The sequence below is a fragment of the Mus pahari genome, chromosome 10 (assembly GCF_900095145.1).
Source record: "Mus pahari chromosome 10, PAHARI_EIJ_v1.1, whole genome shotgun sequence".
Taxonomy (NCBI): Eukaryota; Metazoa; Chordata; class Mammalia; order Rodentia; family Muridae; genus Mus; species Mus pahari.
In genome coordinates, this window is record NC_034599.1 from 93811797 (window position 1) to 93829674 (window position 17878).

Consider the following 17878-nt stretch of genomic DNA (forward strand, 5'->3'; position numbering starts at 1 on the left):
AAAGAAAAGAAAAGAAAAGAAAAGAAAAAGGGGGAGAAAAACCTTAAGGCTGTAAAATTTTTATATTTAACACCAAAAAAATAACCATAACACAAGACCAGGAAGCCAACAATCCAAGTGAAGATATCACTGATAGCAGCCTGAAGTTGACTAATGTACTGATATAAATAGAAAATAAAAGAATTTACTAGCTGAAAATGCAGCCAGTCAGAAGTATTTGCCTAGAATGCATAATTTAGAATTTCTGCCTAGAATGCAGAAATTATAAGCAAGCAAGGGTCAACCATTCATCAAAATGTTGACTACCAGAGGATCAAACACTGGGTTTGATCCCGAGCACCACATAAAATTAGGTATGGTGGTGCATACTTGTAATCCCACAGCTAAGTATTAAGCTTGAGGCCAACCAGGGTTATGAGACCCTAGCTAAACAAGTAATTAAGCCTTCAAAGGCCAGCAAAATGACTCAGCAGGTAAATAAAGGCACTTGTCATGCAAGCCTGGAGACTGAGTTCAATGCCCCAATCCATTTAGAGATAGAAGAAAATCTACTCCACAAAGTTGTTCTCTGATTTCTATACATGAACTGTGGCACATGTGGCCCCCCACACACATTGTGTATACACACACTCATGAGCGCGCGCGCGCGCGCGCGCGCGCACACACACACACACACACACACAGATGCACACAATAATAACAAATTTTTAAAGAATTCAAAACGCATTTCTAAATATAATGTGTATGAACTAGAATACGGAAAAGAAAGGTATCAGGTATGGCACATGACTTCCAGGCAGAAACACCACTTAATGAATGTGGTGGCATGCATCTTTAACTCTCAGCACTTTCTGGAGGCAAAGGCAGGCAGATCTATGTAAGTTCAAGGCCAGCCCATGATAAAGGAAGAAATAACATTTAATAAAATGAGGAAGACTTAGGAAATTTTTATTCTAATTATCTTAAGTGAAGTTATCTGTAAAATATCCTATGACATCAAGAACATTGCTCAAGGTATGGCAAATTACATTTCTAAAAGATAGCAGGGGGGAGGCTAGAAAGATGGCTCAGAGGTTACAAGCACTGACTACTCTTCCAGAGATCCAGAGTTCAAATCCCTGAAACCACATGGTAGCTCACAACCCATATGTAATGGGATCTGAAGTCATCTTCTGGTATGTCTGAAGACACCAACAGTGTACTCACATGTAAAGAAATAAATCATTGTGATACTGTCCCCATCCTAAAGTACATGCTGTATGATTTAGATACCATTAGTGGTATATCCTTCTCATTGGCTACAACAAAAGTTAAGTATTCCAATATCCAAGCTGTCATTAAAAATGTACCATACAAAATCTCATTCTTCAACTACAGGAATTCTTCAACATTTTACTGATAATTTCTTTTTCTCAGTTTTAATAATATGATCAACATTTCTATTATTTGGTTTCCTTTGTGAAAGGTCACTAATAACTTTCATCCTTTTATTGTTGTGTCCTTGTTATATAACAGCTGTTATTCTGGTTACATTTCTTTTTTTCTATTTGCTTCACTTTCTTCTTTGCACATCATATATCTACTGATCCTGTCTGTCTGCTCAACTGTAAAAGGAAGTCCCTAGGAAGTTGTTAAATAGTTGCTCCCTTTGGATTCATAAGAGAAGCATCTCTTCTCTCCTGTCTTTAGGCTGAATCTCACTATGTAGTGCAAAATGGCCTTGAACTTGGCATCTTTCTGCCTCCAGATGCTAGGATTACTGGCAGGAATAATCACATTCTGGAATGCATTCTCTCCGATGCCAAAATACCAGGAGCAAAAGAGAAGAGTTCTCAAAAAGGGTTACAGTACTGAGTACTTTTACTTAATCATATTTTCCTAGGCTACCTGGTCTTCAATTATGCTTAATGCCTATCTTCTCCCCCAAAGATACATTTTAAGCTATTTGTAGAGATAAGTTTTAAGTCCTGCTGAGGCATTAAAGTAGGGAGTCATTCATCTGTACCAACTAACGAGAATATCTGAACTCAAGCTTTTATTTAATAGCTTTATAGAGATACAATTCACACATCATAAAACTTACCTGCCTAAAATGCACAATAGTAACTGAAGAGATGGCTTGGTACTTATGAGCCCTTTTGTTATAAGCACTTACTGTGTAACCCTGAGCATCACAACACCCATGTAATAAACTGAACATTCCACATTTGCTTATAATCCTAACTCTGACTTGTTTGATTCTAGCCTAGATGAGAAAACACAAGCCCTGGGTTCAGGACGAGACTTTGTCTCAAAAGGAATAGGAAGAAAATTATAGGAGAATATCCAACATCATCTCCTGGCCTCCATGCACAGCCATATATACACGTGTAAATAAATATTTTAAATAAATAAAAATAAAGTATATGATGATTTTAGTATAATCAGAAGAAAGCTATAGAACCATCATTTTTAAATCTGTTGTGTTACACAAACAGAATCATGTATTTTGTGGGGGATTTTAAAAATAGTTTTCAAGGTAACTAAAACACATGCCAATGCTTTTGTGACATATATATATTTGTATAGCAGTTGTATACTTAAGGTCAGTAGTGGCCAAATGATGTTGGATCCTCAGAATTAGGGTAACAGTTTTGAGACACCATTTAGGTGCTAGAAACTGAACCTGGAAGTGTACTTATTTAATCTTGAACCATCTCTGCAGCCTTGTGACTAGGTTCTTTCATAACACAATGTTCTTAAAGTTCAATAATGTTATAATATGAATCAATATTTCATTACTTTTTAATGCTGAGTAATATTCCATAGTGTCATATACATTTCACTAACTCATCAGGTGATGAGCATCTGAAATAATATCAAAATGAGCATCTACATTTTGGTATTATTTTCTGTTGCTTTGTAAGGTGGTATATTTTAAAACTTTAGGTAGCTTTATTTTAAATCAATATCATGGCAAAATCAGGACTCATGTAAGTATCTTCTATTAAATCCCCAAAGGGTTCCAGAAAGTATAATAAAATCAATACTTCCATTATAGGAAATGTTATATAATTATTTTTTAATTTTTATAAAACTTTTAAAATCGCACTTGTTTCCTGAAATACAGTGTACTATTGACAACCAGGGCCAACAAGTCTAGGCTGCAAAGCAAAAGCAGGAAGCAAGACCCTTCCATCTGGTACTGAGCAACTTTGCAGTAAAATCAGCCCTTAATACTGCTCTGTCCTTTGAGATAACGCATCCTTTTACACAAACAAACCACAGGGCTGTGAAAATACCACAAGAGAAGAATAATTTTCAGGGATTTTTTTTTTTAAAGTAATATATACACACAAGCCAGGGCACTGAAAGCTTGCCAGGTTAAGTCTGATGTACACTTGTATTTACTTCATATCAATCAAGTGGGTATTCCCAGGTGTCCCCACTATTTCAAGATAACTGCTACGTATTGTGATGGCTAGTAAGTACTGTATACTACTAGCTCTTCCCATTGTGTGCACTTCTCTGACCTCTACCTCTACAACTTTAGCTCCCTCAGTGGACACAACTACAGACAAACTGCTGTTGCTGGTTGACCTCTCTGGGCTGTCCAATGATCTCTAACATAGGGGCTTACCTAAAAGCACTACCTCTAGTACATCTTTTTCTTTTTCTTCTTTTCGAGAAATGGAACAAGCTTCGTGATGCATGGGTAGGGTCAGAGAACATCTTATGGGGGTCAGTTCCCTCCTTCTGCCATCTGAGTTCTAAGGAAGGAACCCAGGTCATCAGGCTTGATGGCAAGCACTTTTACTGCTGAGCCATCTTGCCATCCCCTGAAAACACAATTGCCTAAAAAGATGCACTGCTGTCTCTCCTGCTAGTTTATGGCCCACATTAATTCTCTCTCTTATTTCTTATAGATGTTGGGGAAAACACAGGGGTGTCTATGCATGTGGGGTGTGTGTGTGTGTGTGTGTGTGTGTGTGTACAGATAGGTGTGTAGAAATGCATTCACTGCCTGGAGCAACTTCTTATACAGGCATGAATATCAATTATAAGAGGGGACAATTTCAATAGAAAACATAGACCAGGTATTGAGATACACACCTCTAAACTCAACATTTAAGAGTCCAGCAAGAAAAGGAACACAAGTCCAAGTTCAAACTAGGCTACATAGTAGATCCTAAACAATGAATACTGTGAGAACTACTCCGTGTCAGTTCCTGAAGCAGTCCTAGTGACACTCTGCAGTCCTTGCAGATCTTCTGTAGACTTTGTAATGGCGAGTGCTTGAGTTGAAGGTGGTTCTAGCCAATCTTTCATTTGAAGACAGCAAAGTGTATCCATTGGAAGTTAGAAGTTACCAAACACAGCCTTTGAACACTAGGTCTCTGTTTCTCTGTTTTGCCTATGTATAAATACTGCTGTTCTTACAGGAGCTGTGAGAACCCTTGTCCCCATCCAGTGTGCTCATCCAGGAACATTTAATCTACAAACTCTCACTGAATCCTAAAAGTGAGTTCTTTCTTTGGTATTTCAAAACCAAAATACTCCAAGACCTTAGAGATTTGCATAGCAAATACAACAAAACAAAACATCAATTTGATCCAGCACTTTGAAACTCCTCCATTCCCCATTTCCTCCTCACTATGTGAGTTTTACATCTGACCACAAATGCAGTAAGATCTTACTGCCAACGCCTCTCAAGCAGCTAGGATTACAGGCAAGGACTTTATCTTCTAATTTCCTTCCCCCACTTTGTTTTGTTTTGTTTCTTTTTGAGATAAAAAATCTCATTATGTAACACAGGCTAACCCCAAACTCTGTCCTCCCAAATACATAAGGGTTCAGGTATATTCCACTGTCCTAAGCTCCTTTTCTTCTCCATTCTTCAAAATATATGAGCCTCTTGGGTTCTGTACTTAGATGATAAAGCTAAGAACAATAAGGATTTATTATATTTTATTATTTTATTATTATTTATGATTCAGTTCAAGATTATGCTTTCCCTAGGCTCTCTAGGTTTTACATTAAGATAATTTAATCAAGATGGCTGAGTAGGGAGGAGCTGACTTAGACAGAAAGAACCAAAACAAGCAAAAGAACAACTACTTCACTGAAGTGTTTGAAGTACTTTTGAAGTATAGTGGGAATATGAAGAAGACACTGCATAGCATGAAAACAGAAACTAAGTTGTGATAGTTGGATGAGAATCATCTTCATAAGGCCATATATTTGAATGTTTGGTTACCACTCAGGAACTGTTTGAGAAGGATTAGAAGGTATGGACTTGATGAAGGGGCTGTGTCACTGGTGGAAGGCTTTGAAGTTTCAAAAGCCATTCCCAGCTAGTTCTCTCTCTGCCTGCAACCTATGGATCAGAAAACTGGCCCTAAGAAGCTTGTGCTTAGTCTCATCCACCCAACCTGGGGAGCAGGTGGGCGGAGTTCCCTGAGCAGTCCACCTACAAGAGACCTTACGCATGCCCCACCTTTACCCACTGGTCAGTAATTAGCTAACAGGCAGCATTTACACACTGGCAGACACAACAACTTTACCCCTCTAAAAGCATACCCTGGGGGATGCTTGCCTTCATAAGATCAGTGGAAAGCAGCAGACCTCCCATACAACCTGCCAGATGTACCACACCAAGGGCAGTCAACAAGATAAGGCAACAAGATGCCTAAGGGAGCGACATCTTATCTGGAGCTGCATTCCCACTACCACCTAAGCTCAGTCCCAAGACATCTATAGACATTCTCAAACTAATTGGAGCTGAAGAAATCACACAAAACCTATGCTAAAGTATCCACCTGAAACCAAAGCCAATACAGTCTATTCAAACAAAAGTAGGAAGCACTGCCAAGAATGTTTTAGTATGAAAGCCACTCTTAACAAAATTGGCAGAGACTACTAACCTACCAGATGCACAAAATACCAACACAGGGACACAAGAAGCATAAAGAAATATGTTAACAAGACACTTCCAAAGGAACACAAAAATCTTTTTTTAGAAGTGCCAAAGAAAAGGAAACCAACAAAGTGTCAAAAAATTATACTGAGTGAAAAATTCAGCAAGTAAAAATCAGGGCTAAAAACACAGATGTGGATGCTCACAACCAACCACTGAACTGAGCAGAGGGACCCCAATGGAAGAGTTAGGGGAAGGATGGAAGGAGCTAAAGGGGCTTGCAACCCCATAGGAAGAACAACAATATCAACCAACCAGGACCCCACTCCCAGAGCTTCCAGGGACTAAATCACCAAGTAAAGAGTACACATGGAGGGACCCATGGCTCCAGCTGTATGTGTAACACAGGACTGCCCTATCTGGCATCAGTGGGAGAAGAGGCCCTTGGTCCTGTGGAGGCTCGATGCTCCAGTGTAGGGGAATGCAAGGGCACTGAGGCAGGAGTGGATGCGTGGGTGGGGAAGATCCCTCATAGAGGGGGGAGGGGGAGGAAATGGGATGGGGGTTTTCAGAGGGGAAACCGGGAAGGGGGGTAACATTTGAAATGTAAATAAAGAAAATAATCAATTTTCAAAAATCAGGGCTAGAGAATATAGCTCAGTGGCAGGACACTTGCCTAGCATATCAGTAAGCAGTACCTCAAATTTTGGCATTGAAAACTCAACAAATAAAATACAGTTGAGAGTTTCAATAGAAAAACCAATAGGACGAATACCTTACTTTGAAGATAGGTCTTTTGAAAATATCTAGTCAGACTTAAGCCACAAACAAAAAAAAGAAAAGAAAGACAGACCTCCAGACTTAGAGACCACTAAGTAAGCAAGCATTCGGTTTGTGCTTAAAAGGGGGAAAACATAGAAAACCTACTCAAAATAATAACAATAATAATAATATCATCATTGTTACTGCTATTATATTATTTTAAATGATTATTATTATATTTTAAACTTTAAAAACAAAAAATCTTCTCCAAAGCATTGAGTAGTCAAACTAACACAGAGCCAGGACTGGGGGATGTAACTAACTCAGTAAGCTCAACAATAGAATATATGCTTAGTGGTTCAATCCCAGCACCAAACAAAGGACAACAGAGAAAATTCTGAAGAAATGAAGAAATTCATCAGATAAAAGCTCTTGCTATGAAAATCAAACAATGTGCTGGTGTGGTGGCGCACGCCTTTAATCCCAGTACTCGGGAGGCAGAGGCAGGCGGATTTCTGAGTTCAAGGCCAGCCTGGAACGACAAAGTGCGTTCCAGGACAGCCAGGGTTACACAGAGAAACCCTGTATTGAAAAACCAAAAAGATAAAGAAAAAAAAGAAGAAGAAGAAGAAAATCAAACAATGTGATCAATCCCTGGAACCCACATGATAAAAGTAAAAGAGCCAACTCCACAAAAGTTTTCATCCTCTGACCTCCCATACACACAGCAGCAAGCAAGCACACACACATTCACACACACAAACATGAAACATATATACAATAATAATAATTTTTCATCAAAAAACAACAATGTAGGGGCTGGAGACACAGCACAGTGGTAAGAGCACTTGTTTCTCTTGAAGGGCCCAAGTTCAGTTCACAATACCTATGTCTAGTGGCTCACCAATGCCTGTAACTCCAGCTCCAAGGGTCTCAATACCTTCTTCTGGTCTCTGTGGAGAACCTAACATACATGGCACTCATCCACTGACAAACACGGACACATGAATAAATAAAAGTAAGGAAAATTTTGGAACTGCACATGCTGCTCTTGAAGACCTCACAGGTTTGGTTCAAAGCACCCACATGACAGCTCCCACCACTTGTTAACACCAATTCCAGGGAATCCAACACCCTCTTCTGGTCTCCAGGGACAGCAAACACACACATATACACACATGCAGACAAACACTCAGGAACATAAAAATATTTTTCAATAAAAATAAGAGCAGTAGTGTCAACCTAACATCAACAGAAACAGAATTTTGGAGCTAGAGAGACATCTCAGCAGGTAAGGCCACTTGCTGCTCTTGCAGAAGACACAGGTTTGGTTCCCAGCACCAAGAATGTAGCTCACAGTCATTCTTAACTCCAGTTCCGAAGATCTCTTTCTTCTGACAATGACAAGAACCAGGCACCTGGTGCACATACATACTTGCAGGTGAAACGCTCATACATGTGAAACAAATCTTTAAAAAAAAATTTTTTTTTCAGGAAATTTCAAACAAGTATGCAATCTAAAGAACTAGCAAAGAACAAAACAAACCCAACTAGTAAAGGGAAAGAATAAAAAACGGAAACAAAGGATAGATACCATAGATGTGATTAGACCCTAGAGTTACACAGCTCCGTTGCAGAATACTTGCCTAGCAGGCTTGAGCCCCTGAGTTTGTCTTCAAACACAGCAAATAATATTAACAGTCATAGGATCACCTTTCTTGGCACATAAAGGTATTGAAACTGATAACTTCAACATCTCTTTATGATTTAAAACAAGTTAAAAATTAAGTAAAGACAAAAACATCCATCAACACAAGTAAGAGTTACATATAACAAACCCACAACCAATATCCACTGGGAAAAGCTAGAATGACTTCTTCTGTGATCAGGAACAAAATGGGATGTCTACTTTCACCACACTTCATCAATACAATACTGGAAGTCACAGAAAAGTAAGACCAGAGAAACAGCATGTATCTAAATAGGAAGTAAGGGATTCAAACTACCCCATCTTGTGGAAGTATCCTTGTTAGCCTTAACTATCAACACAGCTTACTTACCTGAGACGAGAGTCTCAGCTGAGGGGTTGCCCAGATTGGACTAGCCTCTGGGCAAGTCTGTGGGAAGCTAGCTTAGTCATTAACTGAGGTAGGAAGGTCCAAACCACTGTGAGTAGCATGTGGTCCTATTAACTAACTAACACACGCACACACGCACACGCGTTCGCGCACTAAGCGTTAGCCAGTAAATGACCTAGCCAGCAGTGTTCCTCTAAAGTTTCTACTTTAAATTCCTACTTGAGTTTCTGCCCTGACTTTTCAATAATGGGAGAATAACCTACAAGCTGAAATAAACCCATTCCTCTGAGCTGCTTTTGGTCAGAGCATTTTAGCATATCTGTATATTAACAGAAATGTAACCACAATAGAGAGAATAATTTTTTTTATATTTAGAAAAACCTAGATTATAAAAAAAATTCATTACAGCTATAGGATACCAAAATTAACCCTGCTAAGCACACACTTTCAATCCCAGCACTTTGGAACAGAGGCAGGCCGATCCCTGTGATTTCAAGACCAGCCTGGTCTACAAGGCAAGTCCCAGGACAGCCAGAACTGTTATACAGAGAAAACCCGTCTCAAAAAACAAAACAAAACAAAATCAACACACAAAACCTAACTTTTTAAAAATATACAAATTAACTAGGAAAAAAAACAAATAAACCCGCATACTAAACATCAAATTTTCAACAAAGGCTAGTACACTGATGAAAAAGGTAAAGTCTATTTAATCAATACTTCTTGGAAGACTGAATATAGAAATGCATAAAATAAAACATCTGTCCCTATTTCTCGATGTAAAAAAAAAATTCAAAATGGATCTAAGATTTTTTTTTAAAGATTTATTTATTATTATATCTAAGTACACTGTAGCTGTCTTCAAATGCACCAGAAGAGGTGGTCAGATTTCATTAAGGATGGTTGTGAGCCACCATGTGGTTGCTGGGATTTGAACTCAGGACCTTCGGAAGAGCAGTCGGGTGCTCTTAACCACTAAGCCATCTCTCCAGCCCCTGGATCTATGATTTAAATGTAAGCCTAAAACTATGAAAAACACTAGAAGAAAATATAAGAAAAATGCTTCTGGGCATGGGTCTGAGTAAGATGTTTTAGTTTTTAGGTAAGATACCAAAAGAACAGGGAACAAAAGCAAAAACTAAGACTGACTATATCAAAGAAAAAATACAATAAAATTTCATTGTAACAAAGGAAACTACCAAAAAATGAAAAACCCTACAAAAGGGAAAAAAACAATGGCAAACTATTCCTCTAACATGGTATTAATTCACATAAAAATTCAAACAATTCAACTACAAATATTAAAATTAAAAGTGGGCAAGTAGCTGGCTTGCAAGAGCATGCCCACAGTTCCAACACTCAAGAGGTTGAGGGGAAAAGATTAATTCAAGGTCAGTCTGGGATACAGAATGAAGCTTCATCTCAAAAATAAATAAATATATAAATAAACAAACAGTAATAAATAGGTAAATGTTGTAAATAGGTAATTCTCAGGAGGATTTACAGAAGCCAACAAATACATAAAAAATACTCATTGTTCATCACTAGAGAAATGCAAATTAAAACCATATGATTAAAAGAAAATAAGTAGGCACAGATGAGGATGAGCTGAGAAATTAGTGTTGGTAATGTATTAGTTACTTTTCTATTGCTGTGATTCAGGTAACTTATAAAAGACTATTGGTTTGTGGTTCCAAAGAGGTGAGAATACATCATGGAAAAGACACGGCAGTAAAATGACAGGCATGGCAACAGGAACAGAAGCTAAGAGACTAATCACATATTCAATGGCAAACAAGAAGCAGAGGTAGTAAACTGGAAATGGGTGTTGCAAAAGCCCACCCAGTGATCTTCTTCCTCCAGCAAGGCTGTACCACCTCCCCAAACAGCAGCACAGAGTAGGAGTCAAGTATCTGAGCCAATCGGAGACTTTGTCATTAAATCATCACAGTAGGCATGCAAAGGACTGTACAGTATGGAGGTTCCTAGGGAAACTAAAACTATGGTATGATCCGGCATGCCTACTTCTAGGAATGTACTTGAAGGAACTGAAATCAGCATGCTAAAGAAATAATCGGCACTCACATTTATGTATCTGTTTTGGCTAGGTTTTTGCTGCTGTTTTGGTGTATGTGGTCTGGTCTCACGGTGTAGCCCAAGTTGGCCTTTAAGTTATTATACTGGACACAATCACCCTAAAATTGTGCCCTTCTTACCTTCAGCCTCTCTAGCACTGGGACCACAGGTCTGTTGACCACACTTCTTCACACCTTTATTGCACAAAACCAACCTATATAATCAATGTTCTATGTCTATTGATAGGGAAAATGGTAAATATACATAATGGAGTGTCCAAGGAGGTCAGACCTTCAGGAACTAGAGGTACAGACAGTTGTGAATAGCCTTGTTGGTGCTGGGAACTGAACCCAGTTCTCTGGAAGAGCAACCAGTGCTCTGAACCACAAAGTAGGCAAAGGGAATAAAACTATTCAGATATTAGTTGATATAAAAATAAAAAGCAAGACTGGCAAGTCATAGAAAGCAAGCCCATAGCAGCTTCCACAATTTCTGCCTCTCCCAAGGAAATTTTTCCAATCCCCTGTTAATGTTTCTGCAATAGAGCTGGAATGCTTTAAAGATGCCACATTGTGCCAAATTATTCTATTATTTGAGTTGATCTACACAATGTGATTTAGAAATTGATTCAGAAACTGATCTAAGGACACAGCTCAGGTGGTAAAGTGCCTTCCTAGCAAGAACAAAGCCTTGAGTTCAAGATCCAGCACTACATACACAAAGACAGCCTTAAGGAACTTGGAGGCAGAAGATCGGGGGGGGGGGGGTTCAATATCACCCTCCACTACAGAGTAAGTTCAAAACCAGCCTGAAACAAATTTCCACACATTCTCACTGATATGCTTTATTCAAATCATCTGAAGAAAAGCTGACATTACTCATACCATATTTATATATGATTTGCAAATCACTAAAGATAATTTCAGGAATAAATAAGAATTAGCATTTTCAACAGAATTTTTCTGTTTGTTTTTGCTTTTCAAGACTGCATTTCTCTTGCTTGTCCTGGCTGTCCTGGAACTTGCTTTGTAGATCAGGCTAGCCTCTAACTCACAAGAAATCACCCTGCCTCTCTGCCTCCCAGGCACTGGGATTAAAGCTGTGCACCACTACAACTATACCAGGCTAAAAAGACTTTTTAACTTGTAATTTTGTTTTAACATAAGACTGTACTACATAGTCCAAGCTAACCTCAAACCTGTAATTCTCCTGCCTCAGTCTGAGTTCTAGGATTTGGCAGTTTATTTAAACAAATAAAAAGACCAAGCCAACCAACCAAAACATAACTGGGGAAAAAAAAAAAAAAAAAAAAAAGCTTCTAATCTTTTTCAGATCCAAAAAGGAAGCACCCGGTGAGGCCTGCTAAGGCACACCTTCAATCCTGGTACCTGGGAGGCGGAGACAGGAGAATGGTTTGTGAATCTGAGGCCAGCCTGGTCTACCTAGTAAGTTACAGCTCAACCAGGGCTGTACAGTGAAACCTTTTAATAAACACACAAAAAGGGGAGAAGACTCAGAAAACCTTTACCTGGCAGTTTTCTGTACTGTCTTGCACCACTGAACTCATTATAGGCAACCCAACACTGATTTATTAACAAACTTTAGAGTTAAAAAAATAAAAAGCTCTAACTCTATAAAATGGAAAGTGATTTTTACAATGTGTGTAACACAAGCAGACTGCAAAACTGATTCTTAACAGACAAAACGTGAAAGTGTTACTGTTTTAACACCCAGAGAACATTTAGCTAACTCATTACGTTTAGATACATGATAAACCCTCCAAGCTCCCACCAAACCATTACAATATTCTTTCAAATCCCCCAGAGAGTCATTCTTTTTACCGAATAAGTCAAGGAAAATAAATTCTAACAGTAAAACCTGAAAGGCAGCCATCTGCTGTCTTTCCCCTTAGGATCCAACCTCCCACTGTCCACCACGGAGCTACATCCCTAGCACCATCGTATACTTCTTAGGGAGCTACAGGACTCAACTACACAGACAATTGAATTTGTTAATGCTTCTAATATATGGAGTCCGAAAAATACAAACTAAAAGGTCATATGCCTGGAATCCCAGCTACTGGGAGGCTGAAATCAGGAGATGGAAGATCACATTAATTTGATAATTATTTAATTTAATTTAATTAATTTAATAATTTGAGCAACAATTTAGAGCAACGATATGAGAGCCCACCCCAAAATAAAAGTGTTGGATCTCTAGGGGGAAAACACAAAACAAATATTACATATTGCACAAGGTAATAATATGGTATTATAATAATATGGAACACATGATACTTGAATAGGATGACTCTGAGTCTCAGCTCTGCCCCAAAATCAAGATATGGACATGTCAGTAGTTATTTAGCATGGATTTCACTTTCTCAATCTAAAAAACAAAAGGCTAGATTCCAGTGTTTCAACAATGTTCCATGATATCATGACACAAATCCATATAAAATTAAAAAGGAAGGGAAAGAAAAAAGTTAGCTGGGAAAAAAGGATATTTAAGAAAAAAGCACAGCAATAAATACATATGCAAATGTCATCATAAAACCCATCACTCTGTATACTAACTTGAAAAGAAAGAGGGGGATGAAAAAACAAAACAAACAAAACCAGACTCAGTTTAACATAAATAACAGTAAATTTTGACAATCTTCACTCAAAAATCACAATTAAATTTCTAGGGGCTGGGAAGATGGCTCCTCCGGTTAAATGCAAGTACGGTTCTTGCAAAAGACCCAAGGCTGATTCCCTGCAACTCTACCAGGAGGCTCATCCTGTAAGTCCGGATCCACCATATCTGACACTTTCTCCTGGCCTCCCTTTTCAGGCACCTGCCTCTTGTGCACTTATCATGCCCTCAACATACATACATGCACACACTTTTTTAAAATGTTTAACTATATGTAAAACATTGTAACTCTGGATGGTGTCGAGATGCCTCTGCAGTTAAAGGTTCCTACAGCCAAGCCTAAAAGCCTGAGTTCACTTCATGGAACCTACCTGGTGGACAGAGAACTGACTCCTCACAAGCTGTCCTGACTCTGGTTGTAGGCCGTAGCACACTGACCCCACTCCCGCAGCCCCCACACACACTCAAAGATAAACAAAAATATAATAACCAATCTTTTTTTTAAAAATAGAACTTTAGACTGGTGATACACCTCAGTGGTTTATGAGAAGCCATGGGTCTCACCCCAAAACTGAGGGAAGGCAAAAGAGACAGGAGAGGGAAAGAGAAGAGGGGCAGGGGAGGGAGGAAGGAAATTAAGGAAGAAGGAAAGCTTAGTGAACTTTTACTTTGCTACGTTAGTAATTTGCAGAGAATTTTTCTGTGTTAGGACAGACGGCTCAGTGGTTAAGAGCTCTTGCAGAGGATCTCTCTTCTGTTCCCAGAACCCACACCACATGTCGTGCTTTTATATGTAGGCAAAACACATAAAATAAAAATAAACCCTTAAAAGACTGGAATCTAGACGAAAGATATTACTAGTAATCTAAACAGTGAAAAATATGTTCAAAGTATTATTTTAAGATCAGCACAGGCACAACACATTTGAGAACCTCCTGGCGGAAAATCCAGTTAGAGCTAGTGAGTAGTTCAGAAACAGAAGTTAAAAACAATATATAAGAATACAAAGGTAAGTTTTGGTTTGTTTTTTTTAAAGCCACCCAGTGAGATGGCTCAGCAGGTAAGAGCACCTGACTGCTCTTCCAAAGGTCCTAAGTTCAAATCCCAGCAACCACATGGTGGCTCACAACCATCTGTAATGAGATCTGATTCCCTCTTCTGGAGTGTCTGAAGACAGCTACAGTGTACTTACATATATTAAATAAATAAATCTTTAAAAAAAAAGTTTTTAGTCAGGCACTGTGGCTGATGTCTTTAGTCCCAGCACTTGGGAGGCAGAGGCAGGCAGGTCTTGTCAGAGCTCTGTGAGTTCAAGGCCAGCATAGACTACATAGTAAGTTCCAGGTCAGCCAGAGCTACACAGCAAGAGACCTTTTTATTTTTGTTTATATGTTTACATAATCCATCTGATGCAGTTTGTGTGTGTGTGCGTGTGTGTGTGTTTAGAGAATGAATCTCTTAGCTGTGTGTGTATGTGTGGGGGGTCTCCTTAAGGACTGTATCCATGCAGGGCTGGAGAGGGAGCTCAGTAGTTAAGAGCACCTATCATTCTTGCTGTCCCAGCACTCCATGGTTGCTAAAGGCAATCTTCAACCCCAGGCCCAGGGGATGTGACATCCTCTTCTGGCCTTTACAAGCACTGCATGTACATGGGGCACAGACATATATACAGGCAACACACACACACACACTCATAAAATTAAAAACAAAAAAATCTAAGAGACTTAGGCTGAAGTGTAGCTCAGGGTACAGCCCTTTCTTAGCCTATATGAGGCCTAGGGTCCATCCCCAGTCCTGGGAGGTGGGAGAGAAAGAAAGAAAGAAAGGAAGAAAGAAAGAAAGAAAGAAAGAAAGAAAGAAAGAAAGAAAGAAAGAAAGAAAGGAAGAAAGAAAGAAAGAAAAGCCGGGCGTGGTGGTGCACGCCTTTAATCCCAGCACTCAGGAGGCAGAAACAGGATTTCTGAGTTCGAGGACAGCCTGGTCTACAAAGTGAGTTCCAGAACAGCCAGGGCTATACAGAGAAACCCTGTCTTGAAAAACCAAAAATAGGGGCTGGTGAGATGGCTCAGTGGGTAAGAGCACTGACTGCTCTTCCGAAGGTCCTGAGTTCAAATCTCAGCAACCACATGGTGGCTCACAACTACCCATAAGGAGATCTGATGCCCTCTTTTGGTGTGTCTGATGTCAGCTACAGTGTACTTATGTATAACAATAAATAAATCTTTCCAAAAAAAATAGTAAAAATAGGGACTGGAGAGATGGCTCACATGTTAAGAGCACTGACTGAACTTACATATAATAAATAANAAAAAAAAAAAAAAACAACTACAAAAAAATAGTACAATGTTAAGGTTTATGTCTGGGTTCCTGAAAGCATGCTATGTAATGTATCACCAATGAAAAACAGCGCAGGGCATCAGTTGTGAAGGGAAGACTTTGAAATTCTATTTCCCAGATAGGTTAAAGTGAGAATCACCCAGGCCTGTCAAATTGTCTTCAAACTGTTGGATTTGTTAAATGTTCAGTTCACGTTTCCTCCAATTTTACTTAACAGTGAAATAATCATTTGATTTTCTGACATTGAAACCATGCATTCTTCCATATTTCCAGAGTTAATTCATTTTTTTTTCAAGTTTTCCTGAGACGGAATTTATTTACAACAATAACCACAAGCCTTGAACTCTAGAACGAAGTTCTCAAATTAGAAAAAACAGCAGCATAAACTATCATCACTCAGTGTTTAATAAAGTAACATTAATATGTCGACTTATTAATACATGGATCTGTAGGGCTTGGAAACCTAAACAAAAAACGCTTGCCAGGGAGGCAAGTCTTTTCAAACTTAATGTTCATACATACAGCTGAGACATCAATACAATGCACACTGAAGTTACTCTAGCCAATTCCTACACAAGTTTCCCCAGAGAAAGCACCACATGTGGCCACGATGAAAAAAAAGTACTAATCAACCAACGCATACGCTTTGACTTACTATCACGATGCAAAGAGAATGTCTATTTAAAACCAAGACTGAAAACGATCAATCAAAACTTTCTCCTTGGACTATTTCTCTGTTCGTGTTGTGAAGTCGCTAGAGGCTGAAAGCACAGAATTGATTTCCAGGTGCTGAAGAAACCGTTAAGGCTGATTGATCATCATCAAGCTACCAAAGCAAAGCTTTTGAAAAATGGAACACTTCTTGCAAAACTTGTCCCGTTTTTGGCTGAACCCTGGATGGATTCTCAGTGCTCCCCACCCAAGATGGGGTCAGGAAGTTTTCTTCATCTCGTTCTTTCCTAACTCCTATGGATTCTTACCTAACTAAGTAAGGGGCAGTATTTTTCTTCGGGTGACTTCAGCTCGGCTCGACGCTAACCGGTCATGTTACGGTCCTCAACCCTGAACAAAAAAAACAGCTTCCTTCCAAGCCAGCTGTTAACACTGAACAGAACTAGCACGGAAACCCGTACGACAACAGTACGAAACCAACCCAGGCGACTGCTTTTCCTGGACCTACCCCACCTCAACAGCCCCGGGACACCCACATCTCTCCTGCTCCGGAACGGGAGGGGAGGGGAGGGCGCGCCCCGACGATGTCCCCCCCTCTCGGCTTCCTCGGGCTGGCGGCTGGAGGTGAGAGCGCCCTTCCTGCCAGCCCGCGTCCCAACCGTCCCGGCCTCGGACACCGACCCAGACCGCCGACAGGGCTTTCTGCGGAGAACCGCCGAGGCAGCCCGCCGCACACTTGCCTGCCCGCCTCCCCGAGCGGCGCTCGCAGCTCAGGCCAGAGGCCGCGGGGTCACCGGGCTGCACCGCGGACACCCGAGCTCCGCCGGGCGGCCTCCCCGCCCCCTCCGCTCCGCTCCGCCGCCAGCAGACGGCGCCCCCGGGCCAACTTCGCCGGGGAAAGAGGAAGCGAGCAGAGGCTAGCAGGCAGAGCGGACGGACCGGGAGACCGAAAGGACCGTGCGTGTGTCCGCACGCGGGCGAGGCCATCTCACCTTCCCTCCGCCGAGCCCGCGGCTCCAGTCACCTGAGGACCGCACCGGGACGCCACCGCGGCTGCCCGGATGCCGTTACCGCACGAGGCCTGTGCTGCGCCGCCGCGTAGCTCTCAGAGAGGGGCGGGGCGCACGCAACCGGTGGGCGGACCGTTGCGGGCAGGAAACCCGCTCCACGCCCAATCTCATAGGCTCCATCGCCTCCGGCGCCCGCCCCTGACGCTTCAGCGGAATGAACCGCTCCGGGATTGGGCGAGCGGGCTTGTCAATCAAGCGCGGGCGTTGAGTGGTCCCTGAGCTGAGACTGCGCGGCTTTCGGACAGAAGGTGAGGAACGCTGGGCCCCACCGCCCTGTTCTCCCCTAGCCTCCTCGGTGGCTGCTTACTTTACTAAAACCTGTCATTATAATCGCTCATTAAGGTCGAACA

General features: G+C 40.6%; 1 protein-coding gene across 1 annotated transcript in view; it reads right to left on the bottom strand.

Annotated features, from left to right (window-relative positions):
* Window positions 1–17590, bottom strand: part of Nck1 (NCK adaptor protein 1) — a 49135-nt gene extending 31545 nt beyond the window's left edge. Inside the window, exon 1 of the mRNA XM_021206632.1 lies at window positions 17451–17590. The gene's annotated coding sequence lies outside the window, so the exon portion shown is untranslated. The remainder of the gene's footprint in view (window positions 1–17450) is intronic.
* Window positions 17591–17878: the final 288 nt, after the last annotated feature.